Genomic DNA, 18,109 nt, shown 5'->3' with positions numbered 1-18,109 from the left:
ATTCTGCCAGTCAAAACACCTGAGAAATCAAAAAAAACCAAAAACAAACAAACAAAAAAAAACCCTGGTATACCGATTTGTCCAGGACTTGCGGGCAGTGAATAAAGTCATTCAGGCTAAATACAACATGGTACCTAACCCTCACACTATCCTGACTGCCATTCCAGCAGGTACTGCTTGCTACTCAGTAATAAACTTGTGTAAGGCCTTTTTCAATATTCCTCTAAATCAAAACAGATAAAATATCTTTGCATTTACATGAACAAATCCAAAAACTGAAACGGCAGAACAGCTAACCTAAACTCGGCTACCACAAAAATATGTTAAATCGCCAACCATTTTCTCCTCTATCCTGACACGCGATTTAGCTAATATTAAGCTACCTAGTGGGTTCACTTATCTCTTGTATGTAAATAATGTCCCGGTTTGTTCTCCTAATCAGGTAACATGCAAAACAAACACTATTTACTTGCTAAATTGCTTGGCAAACAAGGGACATAAAGTGTCCCCTTCTAAGCTTCAGTTTGCCAACAACCAGGTGGTCATGTACTAACTCCGGGACATCAAGCTCTATCTAGTGCCCGTATCCAGTCCACATCCCACAGCCAAAAACTAAACATAAAATGCAAAAAATTTTAGGCCTTACAGAATTTTGCCGTTCTTAAAACTGTAATAGTTAGCAGCGACCTCCGAACAGCAAGTAGCCTTTTAATAGTTGCTAGCTATTATAAGTCTACTAGCTGTTTGGGGGTCGCTGCTGACTGTTACAGTCCCCCCTTCAGGCCTGACAATTCAAATTGTCAGGCCCAATACACAATTTGCGATTAAGCTGGAGGGAGAGATATTGTGTTTTTTTATGGACAGTAGAGCTTTTAGTAACAGCATTACATAAATATTTTGCACATTGCAATATTACTTAAATGATATGTAGAAAGAAAAGAAAGAAAATAATTTATTTGACAATTTGACAGAAAAGACCAGTAAACCATGACTTAAGGTTTGGGAGGAGGTTTTTAAAATTAAGGGTATGATTAAGAGATATAGCGTGGAAAATAACAGCTGTATTTTTGATGGCTTGCACATTTTTTTTAAGTTAAATTAGAGCGATTAATATAAAATTAGTATTTTTTTAATGCGAGCATAGGCTTTTTTATTTTAGCATTTATGGCATTTAGCACGTTTATTTTGCAGTGTTATTTTTGTTATGTTACTGATTTTTTGTCGTAATTTTTAGAAAGCATTTAAGGAGGCATTAGCTGCTTTTTTAAGTTTCGCAGAAATGTTTATTTTTTTTTTTAGCTTTGCTATTTTTAGTTTAGGAATAAGTTTATGTATAAAGGAATGAAATTCCATTTGCCTGATGATTAGGGTTTTTTTGGCACGTTTAACCTGAGTTTTTTTTAAGGGTGTGAAGAGCTTGTGAGAATAAGTTTTTAGTTTGAGGATTTGGCGTGAGTTTAGTGTGATGTTTATTTGAACGTTTGGTAATACTTTGGCTATATTACACCGGCCATGCTAACCGGGCGGGAGAGTTTTATAAGCATTATGGCCATAAGTAAAATACAGACCAAGGTTTTGTAAATAAAGGGTGAAGCAGCTTTTTGCTACTTGATGGCGCTAATTTACCCTAACATTTTGATGTCTGAGTTGCTAAATACTCGGCCCCGGCCCCGCCAATGGGATGCATTTAAATGTCCCATGGCGTGGGTGTTGTTTAAGATACCCCCACAGTATGTAACAGCAAACAAGTGTGATGTAAAGCTTACTAGCATGCTCTTGGCATTTAGAAATTTTTACAAGGAATGAGTGAGGTGATAAAATGCCAAAGGAGACGTTTATATAATATGCATGGGTTTTATTTATGGGACTTAAGGGAAGGAATGAAGGAAACCATTTTTTTTTATAATGTTTGCTTGTTAATTTTGTAATACAGGCTTTGTCATGCCCGAAGGGGGGACTGTAATAGTCAGCAGCGACCCCCGAACAGCTAGTAGCCTTATAATAGCTAGCAACCATTAAAGAAAAATTGTACACCTCACGGACACAGTAGCCTGAACTTTTGAACTGTCTTCCCTTATCGGTCTTAAGGCAGTTAAAGCTGGTCCTAAGCCGGTTTTTGCTAAGCAAATTGCAGAAGTGCAGGATTTGCTAACCACCAATCAAATGCTAACACGATCAAAGCCTGTGTGTAAGTGTGTAGAAAAAATTCTTGGTTTTTGTATGGAGCAGAGTCTTTGTACCAAGGTACAAAACTCTCCTTTCTGCTGCGAAATAAAGCAACCTTTCCTTATCCCTGTCCGGCTGTCATTGGCTCTCAGGTAGGTGGACCCGACATTTCGGTAACAAAAGTTACCGAAAGACGCCCAGAGTATTCTGTGAAGCAAAAGCTTGTGACCAGAAATACGCTAACGCGAGCCCGGTAAAAGACGGTTACTCACCTTTGTAACTGTTGTTCTTCAAGATGTGTTGCTCATATCCATTCCAATTAGGTGTGCGCGCGCCGCGTGCACGTTTGTCGGAGACTTTTTACCCTAGCAACACTCGGTGGGCCAGCAGGTCGCCCCTGGAGTGGTGCCGGTATGGCGTCTGATATATACCCCTGCTGGCCCGCCCGCTCCTCAGTTCCTACTTGCCGGCTACTCCAACAGTGGGGAAGGAGGGCGGGTGTGGAATGGATATGAGCAACACATCTCGAAGAACAACAGTTACAAAGGTGAGTAACCGTCTTTTCGTCTTCGAGTGCTTGCTCATATCCATTCCAATTAGGTGATTCCCAAGCCTTACCTAGGCGGTGGGGTCGGAGCGAGACATTGCGGATTGTAAAACCGCTGCGCCGAAAGCATCGTCATCTCTAGCCTGCTGGACCAGTGCATAGTGTGATGCAAAGGTGTGTACAGAAGACCAGGTAGCTGCGCGGCAGATTTCCTGTATGGGGACATGGGCCAAAAACGTGGCAGATGAAGCTTGAGCCCTGGTAGAATGGGCGGTAAGAGGTTCCGTGGGAACGTGGGCCAAGTCGTAACATGTCCGGATGCAGGACGTCACCCAGGATGTGATACGCTGGGAGGAGATTGCCATGCCCCTCATGCGCTCCGCCACTGCCACAAACAATTGCGGTGAATGGCGGAAGGGTTTGGTCCTGTCAATGTAGAAAGCGAGAGCCCTTCAGACATCTAAGGAATGGAGCTGTTGCTCTCGTCGGGATGAATGCGGCTTTGGGTAAAAGACTGGCAGGAAGACGTCCTGGTTAACATGAAAGGCGGAGACGACCTTAGGGAGGAACGCCGGGTGCGGTTGCAGCTGTACCTTGTCCTTATGGAATACCGTATACGGAGGGTCCATGGTCAGAGCCCGAAGCTCCGAGACTCGTCTAGCCGAAGTGATAGCGACGAGGAAGGCCACTTTCCAGGACAGGTACAGCAGCTAGCATGTGGCTAAAGATTCGAAGGGAGGCGCCATGAGCCTGGTCAAGACAAGGTTCAGGTCCCAAGTAGGGGTAGGCCGTTTGACATGAGGATACAGTCGCTCCAAGCCCTTGAGGAATCTTGACACCATGGGGTGGGAAAAAACAGACTTGCCAGCCTCGTCTGGATGGAAGGTGGATATAGCCGCGAGGTGAACATGTAGAGAGGAAATCGCCAATCCCTGCTGCTTGAGAGACCACACGTAGTCCAGGATAGTGGGGACTAGTACGGAGTGTGGGGCGTGGCCGTGCTGGTTGCACCAGCAGCAGAAGCGCTTCCATTTCGCGAGGTAGGTTGAACGCGTGGAAGGCTTCCTGCTGCCCAGAAACACTTCTTGTACTGCTGCAGAACAGCGCAACTCGGACTGGCTTAACCAGCCAGGAGCCATGCAGTCAGATGGAGGGACTGTAGATCCGGATGGTGCATCCTGCCGAAATCCTGCGTGATCAGATCTGGCCAAGGAGGTAGGGTAATTGGGTCCGCCAGGGACAGGTCGAGCAGCATGGTGTACCAGGGCTGCCGCAGCCAAGCCGGAGCGATCAGGATGAGGCGGGCTCTGTCTCTGCGGACTTTGATCAGGACTCGGTGGACGAAAGGGAAGGGTGGAAAAGCGTAACAAAGACGTCCCTTCCACGGAATGAGGAACGCATCCAACAGGGAGCCCGGGGAGCGACCCTGTAAGGAGCAGAACACCTGGCATTTCCTGTTCGATCTGGAGGCGAACAGGTCTATTCGGGGAAACCCTCACCTCCGGAAAACCGAATAAAGGACGTTCGGATGGATGGACCATTCGTGGGATAGAAAGGACCTGCTCAGGTGATCCGCGAGGGTGTTCCGCACTCCCGGGAGAAAGGAGGCCACTAGGTGAATAGAGTGGGCTATACAAAAGTCCCACAGGCGTATTGCTTCCTGACACAGCGGGGAGGACCGAGTCCCGCCCTGCTTGTTGATGTAATACATGGCCGTTGTGTTATCCGTGAACACCGCAACACAACGGCCGTGTAAATGGCGTTGAAACGTCTGGCATGCCAGTCGTACTGCCCGCAGCTCGTGCACATTGATGTGGAGAGTCAGCTCTCTTGGCGACCAGAGACCCTGTGTGCGCAGGATCCCCAGGTGTGCACCCCAGCCTAGCGATGACGCGTCCGTTGTCAAGGACACTGAGGGTTGGGGGGCGTGAAACGGTAGGCCCGCACACACTTGGGAGGACATTGACCACCAGCTGAGGGAGCCTATAGTGGTCAGTGGAATCGTTATGATTGTGTTTATGGCGTCCCTGCCTGGTCGATAGACCGATGCGAGCCAGGTCTGCAGCAGGCGCATGCGGAGTCTTGCATGCTTCGTGACGAAGGTGCATGCGGCCATGTGCCCCAGGAGAGCGAGGCAAGTTCGAGCAGACATGGTCGGAAAGGCTTGCAGACCTTTGACCAGGGAAACTATGGCTTGGAACCGGTGCAGGGGAAGACTGGCTGTCGCGAGGTTGGAGTCCAGCAATGCCCCGATGAACTCTATCCTCTGCATAGGCACCAGAGTGGACTTGTCTGGGTTGATGGTCAAGCCTAGACTCGCAAACAGCTCCCTGATGATGGCGACGTGGCTGACCACCTGCGCCTCCGAAGTGCCTCGGATAAGCCAGTCGTCGAGGTAAGGGAAGACGTGGATACGACGACGGCGCAGGGAAGCAGCGACGACCGCCATACATTTGGTGAATACCCGAGGGGCCGACGAGAGACCAAAGGGGAGGACAGTGAATTGGTAGTGATCCTGATTTACCACAAAGCGTAGATACTGTCTGTGCGGAGGAAAAATAGCAATGTGGAAGTATGCGTCCTTCATGTCGAGAGCGGCGTACCAATCTCCGGGATCCAGGGAAGGAATGATGGTTCCTAAGGATACCATGCGGAACTTGAACTTTTTGATGAATTTGTTCAGTCCTCGCAGGTCCAGGATGGGCCGAAGACCCCCTTTTGACTTGGGGATTAGGAAATACCGGGAATAAAACCCCTTGCCCCTTAACTCCTTCGGCACCTCCTCTATAGCTCCGATGAGCAGGAGCTTGCGAACCTCCTGGACGATAAGTTGCTCGTGAGAGGGGTCCCTGAAGAGGGATGAGGAGGGAGGATGGGAGGGGGGTGGAGAAATAAACTGAAGACGGTATCCAAACTCCACCGTGCGCAGGACCCAACGATCCGAGGTCAGTTGGGACCACGCCGGCAGGAAGGGGCAGAGGCGGTTGAAAAAATGGAGAGGATCCAGGGAAGGGATTGGTAAGCTGCTCTCGGGCGCACCCTCAAAAATTTGCCTTGGGTCCCTGTGGTGATTTGTCGGACCCAGAATTGTTACCCCTTTGAGGACCCGACTGTCATCTGCGGTTTGGCCGGCCTCGCCTCTGGGTAAATTCCTGTCTGGGGCGAGGCAAGGGATAAGGGCGCTGAGGGTGTGGGCGGAATGGTCTTCTCTGAGTCTGGGGTGTGTGCATTCCCAGCGAACGCATGATAGCCCGGTTATCCTTCAGGCTCTGTAGCCTGGGATCTATTTTCTCCGAGAAAAGACCCTGCCCGTCGAATGGCAGGTCTTGGATCGTGTACTGCAACTCCGGCGGTAGTCCGGAAGCCTGCAGCCATGATATCCGACGCATGGCTACACCCGACGCCAGCATTCTCGCTGCCGAATCTGCGGCATCTAAGGACGCTTGCAGTGTGGTCCTGGCAACCCTCTTCCAGGAGAGCTGAAAATTCCTGGCGTGAGTCCTGGGGAATTAGCTCTGTAAACTTGCCGACAGCCTCCCAGGTGTTGTGGCTGTATCGGCTCAGGAGGGCCTGCTGGTTCGCCACACGGAGCTGAAGGCCTCCCGCGGAGTAAATCTTGCGGCCCAGCAAGTCCATGTGCCTGGCTTCTCTGGATTTTGGTGCAGGAGCTTGTTGGCCATGGCGCTCCCGCTCGTTGACTGATTGTACCACCAACGAGCAGAGGGCGGGGTGTACGTAGAGGTACTCATACCCCTTGGATGGCACCATATATTTTCTTTCCACTCCGCGGGCTGTGGGTGGAATGGAGGCCGGAGACTGCCATATGGTGTCCGCCTTTGCCTGGATGGATTTGATGAAGGCGAGGGCCACCCTGGTCGGTGCTTCTGCGGAGACTATACTGACCACTGGGTCCTCCACTTCAGGGACTTCCTCTACAGGAAGGTTTATATTTTGGGCAACGCAACGCAGAAGGTCCTGATGTGCGCAGAGATCAATCGGCGGGGGTCCTGAAGATGTGCACGCTACCGCCTCATCTAAGGACGAGGAAGAAGATAACCCAGGGAGGAGTGGTTCCTGTACGGAAGCCTCGTCCTGAGGGACCTCCGTCTCTGGGGTATCCTGCTGTGCCAGGGGATGCGCAGGGTCTTTCTCCATACCCGAGGGGGGAGGCCGGCTGACTGTGGCCTCTGGTGCATGGTGCTCCAAGTGGCTGGAGCGTGCTGGGCCCAGTGGTTCGCCCTGGGCTTGGTGGTATGCCCAGGGCGTCCAAAAGGACCATTGCGGTGGTCCATGATCTGGGTGGGCCTGCACATCGGAACCCCCATAGGAGGCGCTGTCCACATGCGAAGAGGCGGACAAGTGACGTGAAGGCCACGGAGGAGCTGTCGATGACTGTGCCAGGCCCCTGCGCATAGAGATTTCGTCTCTGCGCGGTGCCGGCGAGCGGTACTGGGAGTCATGGCGGTACCTCGATCTGGACCGGAACCTGCTACCAGCTCGGTGCCGGGAGGCCGACCGGTGCCGTGTGCTGCCGTGCCGGGAACGGCTGTGGTAGGAACGTCGGTGCCGCGATCTGGACCGGTGCCGGGAGTAGTACGACGGCGACCGGGATCTTGATTGGTGCTGCGAGTATGACCAGTGCCGCGGGGAGCGGCCCCGGGACTGCGAGCGGCGTCTGGATCTTGATCGGTGCCGCTGAGTAGTCCCTCGATCTGGATCGGGACCGATGCTCGGTAGCGCCCGGCGAATGTGGGCACACCATGGTGGGCTTGCCCATCGACTGGATAACCCACACCGGCGGTGCCAGGGGTTGGGGCGGCTCGGGCTCTGTCAGGGCGATGAGGTTGCGTGCCACGGAGAAGGTCTCCGGCGTGGAAGGCGTGACGAGCTCAACCACAGGTCGTGCTGGGGAGCTAAGAGGCACCGGACTCAACAGCTCCTGCGAAGCTGGAGTCGACGGTGCGACGACGCTCGGTGCCGCGGCGGATGACGGTGCCGGGTGGTCCGATTTGGAAGCACGCTCCGACTGCGGTGCAGTTGTAGGTGCCGCAGGAGTCCTGTGCTTCTTGCTCCTCGGGGAGAGGGAGCAGTGCCGGCTGGGATGCCGGGCAGGAAAGCGAAGCCTTTGTCGGTGCCGGGCAGTCCGGAGCGGAGGAGACGCTTGGTCCCGGTGCCGGAGTCGGTGCTGAAGATGGGGGAGTCAGTGCTGCCTCCATCAAGAGCTGCTTTAAGCGACTGTCCCGCTCTTTCTTTGTCCGGAGCTTAAATGCCTTGCAGATCCGGCACTTGTCTTCAAGGTGGGACTCGCCTAGGCACCTCAGACAGGAGTCGTGCGGATCTCCTGTGGGCATCAAGCGATGACAGGCCGCACAAGGCTTGAAGCCCGGTGAACCGGCCATGGGCCCTGGTACTGTGGGGAAGAAAAAGGGGCGAACCCCCGATCCTCTCTAACTATTTACAGAACTACAATTTACTAAATTTAACACTATAACTATGACTACGATGAAAGAACTATATACACGATACAACACAAGAGTGAAACGCTAGGGAGGTGGAGAACAGGTAGCCGTGCTCCACAGTTCCAACGACCGACACGGGCGGTAAGAAGGAACTGAGGAGCGGGCAGGCCAGCAGGGGTATATATCAGGCGCCATACCGGCGCCACTCCAGGGGGCGACTTGCTGGCCCACCGAGTGTTGCTAGGGTAAAAAGTCTCCGACGAACGTGCACGCGGTGCGTGCACACCTAATTGGAATGGATATGAGCAAGCACTCGAAGAAGAACTAGAGGATCTTTAGAAGATGCGACCCATGGTGGGCTGACTCGGCCTGGCATCGTCCGGTGAGCAAGCTACCTGAGTCTAGGAGCATGTGAACCCATCTTCCCTCCCCCTTCCTTTCTATGTGGGCTACTGACAGTCTGATCATCTCATTGGACGCAACGAGACTAAGTGGCGCCGTCTCTCTGAGACTAGCTGACACTCTTTGCTGAAGGGAGGTGTAGGAGGGTCGTGGCCATCCTCATTATCCTCTCCTGTGAGAGTACCCTGTAGGTAGTGACCCTTAGTTAGCTAGCATGGACAAGGCATCCTCCCTCTGTGTGTGATTGGAAAATGGATAGGGGACAGTCTAAGCATTCCACCTCACCCCCTAAGGGTACCCCAGCATATTACATGTACATACATTATGGTCCTAAAACCTGCAGGTATTTAGAAAATTGGAATCATTATACACGTGCAAATCCATTTAAACAATGCCCACGGGAAGGTACCTTCAATCTAGATAAGATCATACATCTCAGAGGAGTTTTTAAATCACCAAAAAAGCCTCTGACACAGCGTGAGTATTTGTCTATTGAGGAAAGGAACGGGTTAATTTGAAATTCAGCTTGGCCTAGAGCTAAAGAGAAAGTTGCTCAACATTCAAGGTCAAGAATCATTGCAGACCATGCTAAGTACAAAGAAAAACTGCTTTTGGCCCCAGCTGGCTATGAAAAATATATAGACAGAGGCAAACCAAAGGCAATACAAGTTACAGGACTGAGATTATATTTGCAAAGCTTAACTGTCCAGTGAGATCCAACAGTGTGCCTTTGCGACCCTGGAGCCGGTGTGGCTTGGTGACACTGAAGAAGCCACAGGCAGCTGACCTGGACTGGAATCTCTGAAAGAGACGCTGCAGGAGATCCCGGGGTGTAAAAGAACAGCCCTCCCAAGAGTGAAAGCATGTTGAAAATTCTGGACACGCTGTATACAGGATAATCTCCCGTCCACCTCTCTCCCTTCTCTGAACGTTACACAGAGTCTGGATGTACGTGCGTGAGTATGAAAGTGCATTAATGTTTTTCCTGAGTGATGTAGGAGCGTTCCCAACACTCTCTGTTGTTGTTTTATTAATGAAGTTTTAAAATTCAGTTATATGGTGTGTTTTCTTTTCTTCCTCCAACGATCCTGTAGTGTCAGCCTGATCACCTGACACGAGGGATAGATTGGTAACAGAAATTTGTCACAGTTTGGTGGGCAATTGAGAAAGAGGCAGTCCTGCAGAATTTACACCATCTATTTGTTTTACCCATGTCATTTTATGTTTGCTTTGCTTGGTACTGTTGGTGTTATATGTTGAGGATTGCATGATTAAAGGTGTGCCCACTCTCAGCCACAGTAAATCTGAGAACTGGAGAGGGGTTTAGCATTCCTATCTCCACCCTGATTGACCGGGAAGGGTGGCAGGTGGATCTACTCCCAGTCGTAGCAGGACTGGGCAATAGAGAAGTTGGAGAAAAGGGAAAAGATGTGTACTTGATAACTAGAAGTGAGCAATTAAGAGCATAGAACATGAACCAGGCAGCAACTGAAACCTATGCCCAGGGCAAGTTGCAGGCCTGGAGACAGGACTTCCAGGCAGAAAAAGAAGCACTGGCTAAGCAAGTACAGGTCCTTCAGGGACTTGTCAAAATTTAACCAATTGTGCTCAGCATATGCCGCAACAGCAGTGTGTTTGCCACAAGAGGAAATTGAATAGTTAAACGCCAATGGGCCATGTGTTTTTGCCCAGGTGGCAAGTCTCACAGGGGAGGACTCAGGTAGCCTTGTGAGTAAGAATGTTTAAGGGAAGAGACCAGGAATGGTGGAGGCAAGTTGAGTCGCCCCCCTCCTAGCTAAACTGGTAGTGGAACAAAGCCGGTGCCCATGGAAGGGACGGTTCAGTGAGGAAAGCAGGATCGGGCCCAAGCTGGCAGGCAACAGATAGAGAGATTGGAAAACAGGCTGGAAATTTTGAGGACATAGTGGAAGGAAGGAGTACGTAAGTATAAGCATGGGGATTTCAAATATCCAGGACAATACTTGAAATGGTGATTTGAGTTAATAAAAGTGGCTGCTGGGAGACAAGCAAGTGATTTAAGGAAAGACTGAGAAGTTAACTCTGCAGTTGCTGGAGGGAACAGCAGTTGAAATTTGTAAAAATGCTAAAGAGGAAAGTTCTTGATGTCTTTGAAATGTTTTGTAAATAAATCCAGGCAAGAAATTATTTGATTGCTATCATTTGGCTATGAACAATTTAGTCGAATTAGCTAAAGAATGTATACAGTGCTATGTAATTGAAACTATTAGGCTCGAAGGGGCTACAATAAGTAGTGTTAGCAGCAAAGAATCCTGTGGCACCTTATAGACTAACAGACGTTTTGGAGCATGAGCTTTCGTGGGTGAATACCCACTTCCTCAGATGCATGCAAGGGTTTAATAAGTAGTGTTTTCTTTCAGATCATTGTGTGTTTGAAAGCAGGAGTTAGAAGTAAAAAGGTAATCAAAATTCTGGTAAAGTTAATTGTGTCCATTTTTAAGTAAGAATCTTTAAGCTGTGGATAGCTTTGGATCCAGAAACAAGCCAGAAAGCATCTCTATTAATGAAAATTATCTAACTGATAAGGTAGAAGCCACTGAAACCTGGACTGTCTATGACACAAATCCAAGAAAATATGGGGTAATTCCTCTATTTTGCCTGAAATCAACAAGGGTATTTGTCTATTTTAAGCAATGACTGACTGCCCAGAAGGGGTAGACCTCTGTTTTTTGTCTTTCAGATAATCAGAGAAAACTGATGCCAGCTGAACAGCATTTAACGTACCATGCATTTACTGGCACAATAGGAATTATGTTCTGTGTTTATGTCCTGTCTTGAGGTGTTTGTCTCGTAGCCAGAATTGTTGTGTTTAATATTTTCATCGGATAGTCTAGTTTAAAATCGAACAGAAGGGTTAAATTAAAATGCAGATACTTGTTTTATTCAACTTGAAATATAATGTGTTTGGATAAATCAGGAAAATGTGATATACTAAAGTCTAATACATTTGCTTAAGTAAGAAAAAAAAACTTCATTGGGCAGACCTTTTAACTGAAAAAATTGTTGTTAAAATTTGCATACCAACAGTCTTTGGAAGCAAGGACATAAAAAGTTAACCCACTCCCCATATTGTACATGGGATCCTTCTGGCTACCTCAGATTTCTAGCCAGCGGGCTAGGGAGGGTGAGAAGCTATTTGACACCAGAGGTTGTACTGAGTGGACTCCTCAAAGTGGGTGTGCTTGTCCTGACTTGTTGCTCCAAAGCTCTGTAATAACGTTATTTTACTGGAAGGGTATATGTGGCATACATTGAATAATAAGACTAATGTACTGTATAACGGCAATGTGTATGTGTTCATGGTGAGGAAAAAGGTGTTATGAGTGAAGAGTGAAAGTTTCCTTTGTAGGTTAAAAGAAGCCAAGAAGGGAAGAAGGAAAAAGAACAGAATGAATTAACTGGAAAAAAAATAGCTAGCAAGCTCAGTTTAGAGATAAGACACCGGCCCCATTCAAGGACACTGCTCACAGGTAAGACTTGGCTGACAACCAAGAAAAGGGGGGGCTTGAATGTGCCCAAGCAGCTATGAGATCTGCAAAACATTGCCAGGCATTAAATGAAATGTGTTAGGTTTCTTTTCTCACTGGCAAAGAAGCGCTAACCAAAAACCCTAGCAGCTCTGACACTCCTTGGAACCAGAAGACTGGATCTATGTAAAGGTCCATCAGCGAAAGACTGCTCTGGCTCCACACTGGAAGGGCCCTTTCCAAGTCCTGTTAACGACCAACACTGTCATGAAGTACCAAGGACTGACTGCCTGGACCCACACTTCTCACTGCAAAAAGACCCCTTCCCCTTGGGAGGATTCTCCTACTAATGATTGGCCTTCTAGCTCTGCTGTGCCTTCTGGACAGCAGGGAAAAAGGACAAGGTGAAGTGCTAGTAACCTCTCCCTTGTCCACTGACAGACCTACTGTGCCTTTGGATTTTTCTAGAAGAATCAAAACCATTACAGGGTGATGTGCTGGTAACCTCTCCCTTGTAGGATGCTGAACCACGATTGCTTCAGGAAAGAAGAAGAAGAAACACTCGCTCCACTGAAATTGCCAAAGTCCAGGAATTCCTGACTAGAAAAGACATAAGAACTGACCCTGATGAAGAAACAAAGAATTATACACTGGCAGGAAGAAATGTGTGGAACCCATGCTTGGGAATGTGGTATCGATTGGATTTTGGAGTTTATTCTACAGGCTGCGCCCTGTGGTTTGGATAAATCCTTCAGCATGTATTGCCCTCCCTAACTGGATTTTAAAAAATGAGTACCAAAGGCATCTTGTTGCCACTGCCCCTGCCATCTCCTCCATTACACTATTACCCCTGTAATACATCCAAATACAGATAATGCCATATATTTGATAAAACCAATGGCCATGTCCTTCACACTTTTGTGATTTATTTAAAGATTGTTTGGAAAAAAATGTTTTTGAAGTTCAGGATATCCCATATAAGCGAACAATTGAGTGGAGAATAAATGGATCAGTGGAAATAGAAATCTATGCTATCACTACAAATGAACCCCAAAAATCTGTAATTGAAATTGATGGGTTCCATAGTGAAGCAGATATGATGGCTGTTCCTGGAGTCTGCAATGTGTTACATGAAAGAGGCTCTTATTGTTATTTGGTTACCCAATTAGTGAATAATTAAACGAATACCCAAAGAGTTTGTTCTGTCACTGGAACTTTTACCTGTATTGAAATTATTCCAGTAATTAATAATGTAACCTGTACCTTATTGCAATACACCCCCTCCTACGCTATTAATGTTAATGCCTCTTGAAAGTACCTGAGAATAATTAAATAACAGACGTGATATACTACTACACCAAAGAGAGATGTATTAGGATATCAATGGACTGTGACTAATACAACACTAGGGACTGTCAAATTTACATTGCCCTTATCCAGTTTCCAAATCACCTCTACATATCTATATTGCTCGCAGGGAGCTGCCATTAGTTTAGTACAAAAGAAGACCTGGGTTGTTTCCTCTGGAAGAAGAGGGACTTGACCAGATCCCTATGGGATGGGGCCAATAGTGCAGCAGGAGTTTGGAATCTTTTTAAGAACCAAGAACATGATGAGAAATTGGGCCACCTAGAGAAGGCCACTAGCCTTATTTCTGGAGCACAGCTAACCCAAGTACAGGCTGGAGTTGGTGAGTTACATGTCATTTCTGCCCTTAGTTCTATGACCCAGAAGTTACTGACAGAGATGGTATTGAATATCACTGAGGCTGGGAAGGCATTGCAGTGGTATCTAGCATGTTCAGAAACTCAAGATTTCCTGAATGACCATCTAATAGCCATTCAGAGTGATCTTTGAGCACCAGGCTTGGCCCACTGCCCTTACAGATACATCAGGAGTACCATCTGATCTGTGGCCATAGAGACATACTTGGACACTTTCTGGGTGGAAGTGTGGACATTCACAGTGCTCCTTCCAAGCATTTGGACCGGTTAAGAGTGTGTGGGCTCCCACATACCGAATCCTGCTATGGAGGATGCATGTGGGATTGGATTATTCACTGTGACATCTGGGAGATTAGACCACCTGGTATACTGATTTATAGCCAGAGCCCTTAGAATAACACCCGACATTTGGATAGGAATAGGGAGTCAATGGACATTTTGGCTGTTAGAACACCCACGGCTTCAGTATATACGTAAACTGAAGCCAGGGGAAGTTGTCACTGTTCATGACAATGTTTGTTGGGAGGGTAGGGGACAAAGAACTACCCTGACATGACACCAACTTTTTCAAGCTAATGATAGCTGTGTGTATGTTAAAGCCACCACATTGCGAGATATACATGTTAATCTTACCACTGCTGCAGGCAATCATATTATTTACTGGCCTGAAGATAGAATTTTACAAGTAGCCCTTACGCTTCAGGTATCCTTTAATTGGACTAGCTTAGAACCTGATTGGTTTCAAAATTTGCTTTCACTGTTACCAGAGGTTCAAAGAATCTCTGAAGTAAAAGGGCAAATTCATATGCTTCAAAATATATGTCAAGTTGAAAAGAATGCTTTCCATACAGCTTAGAGAGTGTTTACTTTATCTATTAAGTATGGCTGTATTGTGCTTTGCAGCTAAAACTGTACAACAACTCCATCATATTATTATTATGGAAATGTTATTTTTTGTATTGTTGTTATTTAGTTTAGGATTATGTTGTTGTGGTAAAGAACGTGATAATAGTAATACCTTTCATGTCCAGGCTAATCATGCATTGTCATTACATCCAATCAAAACCCCTAAGGTTGAAACATCTGATGTAGAATCTGAAATCCATGGCTTAATGTAAATAGAGGTTTGAAAACATTTGTTGCACTAGAAGTACAAAAGGGGGGAGTGTGGAAGTAGAGAAAGAACTGACAGGGATTTCAATGCATGACAGTCTCTGTTAGCAAGAGTTAAGCTAGCTGTAACCCTAATAACGCGAGATTTGTACAAGCGAGGATTGTGTGAGGTGAGTGGGAAAGAACTGTGTGAGAAATTGTTGCGACCTTGTGTCGATAATGAGGAATGTAGACTGGCATCTAAATAGAAGTGAGAAAAATAAGATATCAAGATGGCCTATGTATAAAAAAAATGCAGCTGTTGCTTATTATTGTATGCAACAAAAAGTATAAATGCTTGCTGTAATTGTTTACCTGCAGAGAGACCTGCCTGTGACTGGGACAACCTTGTGTCCTAGGGCACTCCCTCCCTCTATACAACTGTAAAGAGAAAATAAAGTCTCTGACTCCGCTGCACCCAACCAAAAAGTGAGAACTACGTTTTTCTCCGACAGGGCCATCTCTTCATACCCTTCAGTGTGTGTGGAACATCAAAGCACCCAACTTAAACATTAGAAAACCAGCAAATGTTCAGTTAAGGTGTCTCCACGTGATATCTCCAAAAAAAGTTAGTGTTGTCAGAATAAACAAAACACAAACTTACAAAACCCAGGAAACGCACACTCTCTTCATAGTTTCTGTTAAAAGGTAAATTTTTCAGCCTCTTTAAAATCCCTAAGAAAAGTATAGTGGACTGAAAATTAGTGGTGAGGTCAGGGTAGAGTTCGTAGAGAAAATCTGAAGTCATCTGAAAAAAAGTTCCCAAGACAAAGCATCCTAAAAACAGTTATTTTGAACAGCTGCTAAAGCCCTCTACCACTTTTTTTGCTCATACCTATTATTGCACCAACCTACCCCTGAGATCTAGTACACAGTATGAAGAAGGTGGTCCATAATTTAAAACGTTAAAAGTGGAATGAAGCAGCACTCTTATTTTGCTAACAGAATACCACACAATTCAAAGGTGCAATGGGGAAGAGGAGAGAGCACAGGTTCGGGGGCCAGTAGTACATTGATTTCAGTCTGTAATTCTAAAAAACAAGGTCTAATGAATTATATTTCACATGTTAGATGTTTTCAGTACCATGCACTGAGCTCAGCAAGGGGTGTCCAGTGATCTAGGTTTATTGTGCTTCCTATCTCTGTTTTATCCTATGTGCAAAAACATGTTAGAAGGATTTTGTAACTATGAGAACAGCTCAGTTTTTGGGTTCCTGCATCTTGGTGTACGACTTTATCAGAACATCTTCAATTTTCACCAAACTCAAGATTATCTTCCAGTTTACAGGCTGATGTGATTTTAGATGTAAAATTATATGGACAATGCAAAATTTGGCTTTTAGCAACAGTTTTGCCACAATTTTAGCTACTAAATCTAGCTGTTACTTATCTAACCCGCATTACTGGAGAAGCCGAGCTTCTCAGAATCTTTGATGTAGTTATCCCCACAACACCTTTTGAGGCCGGGAAGTGTTGCTGTTACCTGTATCTTACAGAAGAAGAACAAAGGCCCACAGAAAAATTAAGGCCAAAATTTTCAAAGGGACCTAAGAAAGTTAGGTGTTCAACTCCCAGGGGAAGTCAACAGAATTTGGGCATCTAGATCTCTTGCACCCTTTAAAAAAAAAAAAAAAAAAAAATCACAACTTTTGCCCAGTGACATAGGAAGGTCTCTGGCAGAGTAGGGAACTGAACTCTGGTTTAAGAGCCAGACTACTGCCTTAACCCCCGAACCATTCTTTCCCTTAAAGAGAACATATCCCTTGTATACACTTTAAAAAGCATGTTGAAAAACTGAAGAAAGTTTCTGAGTATATACATGTGGAAGAAGGTTCTGATATTAGGCGGCCCTTTAAGTTAAGAAGATGACAGCATAGCAAGATCCAACACCTGAAATTCGAAGTCAGAAAAATTCAATATGGAAACAAGATACATATTCTTAACACTGAAAATAATAAAAGTTTCCCGCGTGAAGTAATTAATTCACTGTTGCTTTAGGTCTTTAAACTGAGACTGGTTGTCTAAATTATATGTTTTAGTTTAACAACAGGACATACATAAGTACAGTAGGGAAAAATAATTCCCTCTACCACAGGAGTTAAATGGATGAAATTCTATTGTCTTTGTTTTACTGAAGATGAGACTAGATGATCACCGTAGTCTCTTCTGGCCTTAAAAATCTATGAATCTACAATAGACAACTACTACATTCCGCACTAGCTGCAATTTCTGAATAGTCTTAAGGAATAAACAACCAGATCACATGATATTAATCCGTTAACCACTGCGCAAGTTGTTCAGCCACACCATTTGAGCCAAAGAAGACAGAATGTAGTTCCAACAGCCATGCTTCTCTTCTAAGGTGGAAAGCCCAAAATCTTGGTCTGTTAGCACATTGCATAATTTCAGCTTGCTTGGGAAGCTCACTATCAGTGTACTCACAAATCAATCAAATCCTTTAAACACAGAATATAAAGAAATGACAGCCATCAAATATGGATAAAAAAAATCACCAAAGTAAAACATTACTTCTCATAGGACAGAAGTTTCAGCCAATTCCTATCATGACTTCAACAGTGAATGCAAAATAAAATATATAAGAGGAAAGACATTCATATATCATTTCTACACTATGGACATTTACCAAAAAATGCCCACTGGTAGCACTTCTGGGACTCCAGTGCAGACAAGGCTCTCGAGGGCCAGACTCATTCCTATTACAGAGTCCATCAGACTTGTTTTCAGAATGTTTAACTGACATGTATAAATGGGTCCAGTCAGAGAAGCCTTCTCTATACAAATGGGAATATTAAGAGTGTTAGAAATGAGTAAAGCACTGTAAAATGGTGTTTTTTGTTTTCTGTTTTTTTTTACACCCTCACTTTTTAATCTGACATGAACAGCTGCTCATGTTATCTATTATCAACATAGTAATTTCAAAATTAGTTCACGTGAGAATTCTGATGTCACTGGGCATATAATGCATATTATATATTTACAACTAGGATGTTATCTTAATAATAATTGGGCCATAAGCAAAAACCTACACAGATATAGTATAACTATGCTGTTTTAAATAGTCATCAGACAATCTCTGAAAATAACAGGCAATCCCTAACATTAAAATAATGACCAGAGTAAGCTAGAAATAAA

At 45.9% G+C, this 18,109-nt stretch overlaps 1 protein-coding gene across 3 annotated transcripts in view; it reads right to left on the bottom strand.

Moving 5' to 3' along the window:
- The window catches only part of KDM5B (lysine demethylase 5B), a 207,948-nt gene that overhangs the window by 56,333 nt on the left and 133,506 nt on the right, over positions 1-18,109 (bottom strand). The gene's annotated exons all lie outside the window — the stretch shown is intronic.

The sequence above is a fragment of the Gopherus flavomarginatus genome, chromosome 5 (assembly GCF_025201925.1).
Source record: "Gopherus flavomarginatus isolate rGopFla2 chromosome 5, rGopFla2.mat.asm, whole genome shotgun sequence".
NCBI classification, from domain to species: domain Eukaryota; kingdom Metazoa; phylum Chordata; order Testudines; family Testudinidae; genus Gopherus; species Gopherus flavomarginatus.
This window is presented reverse-complemented; position numbering and strand designations above follow the sequence as displayed.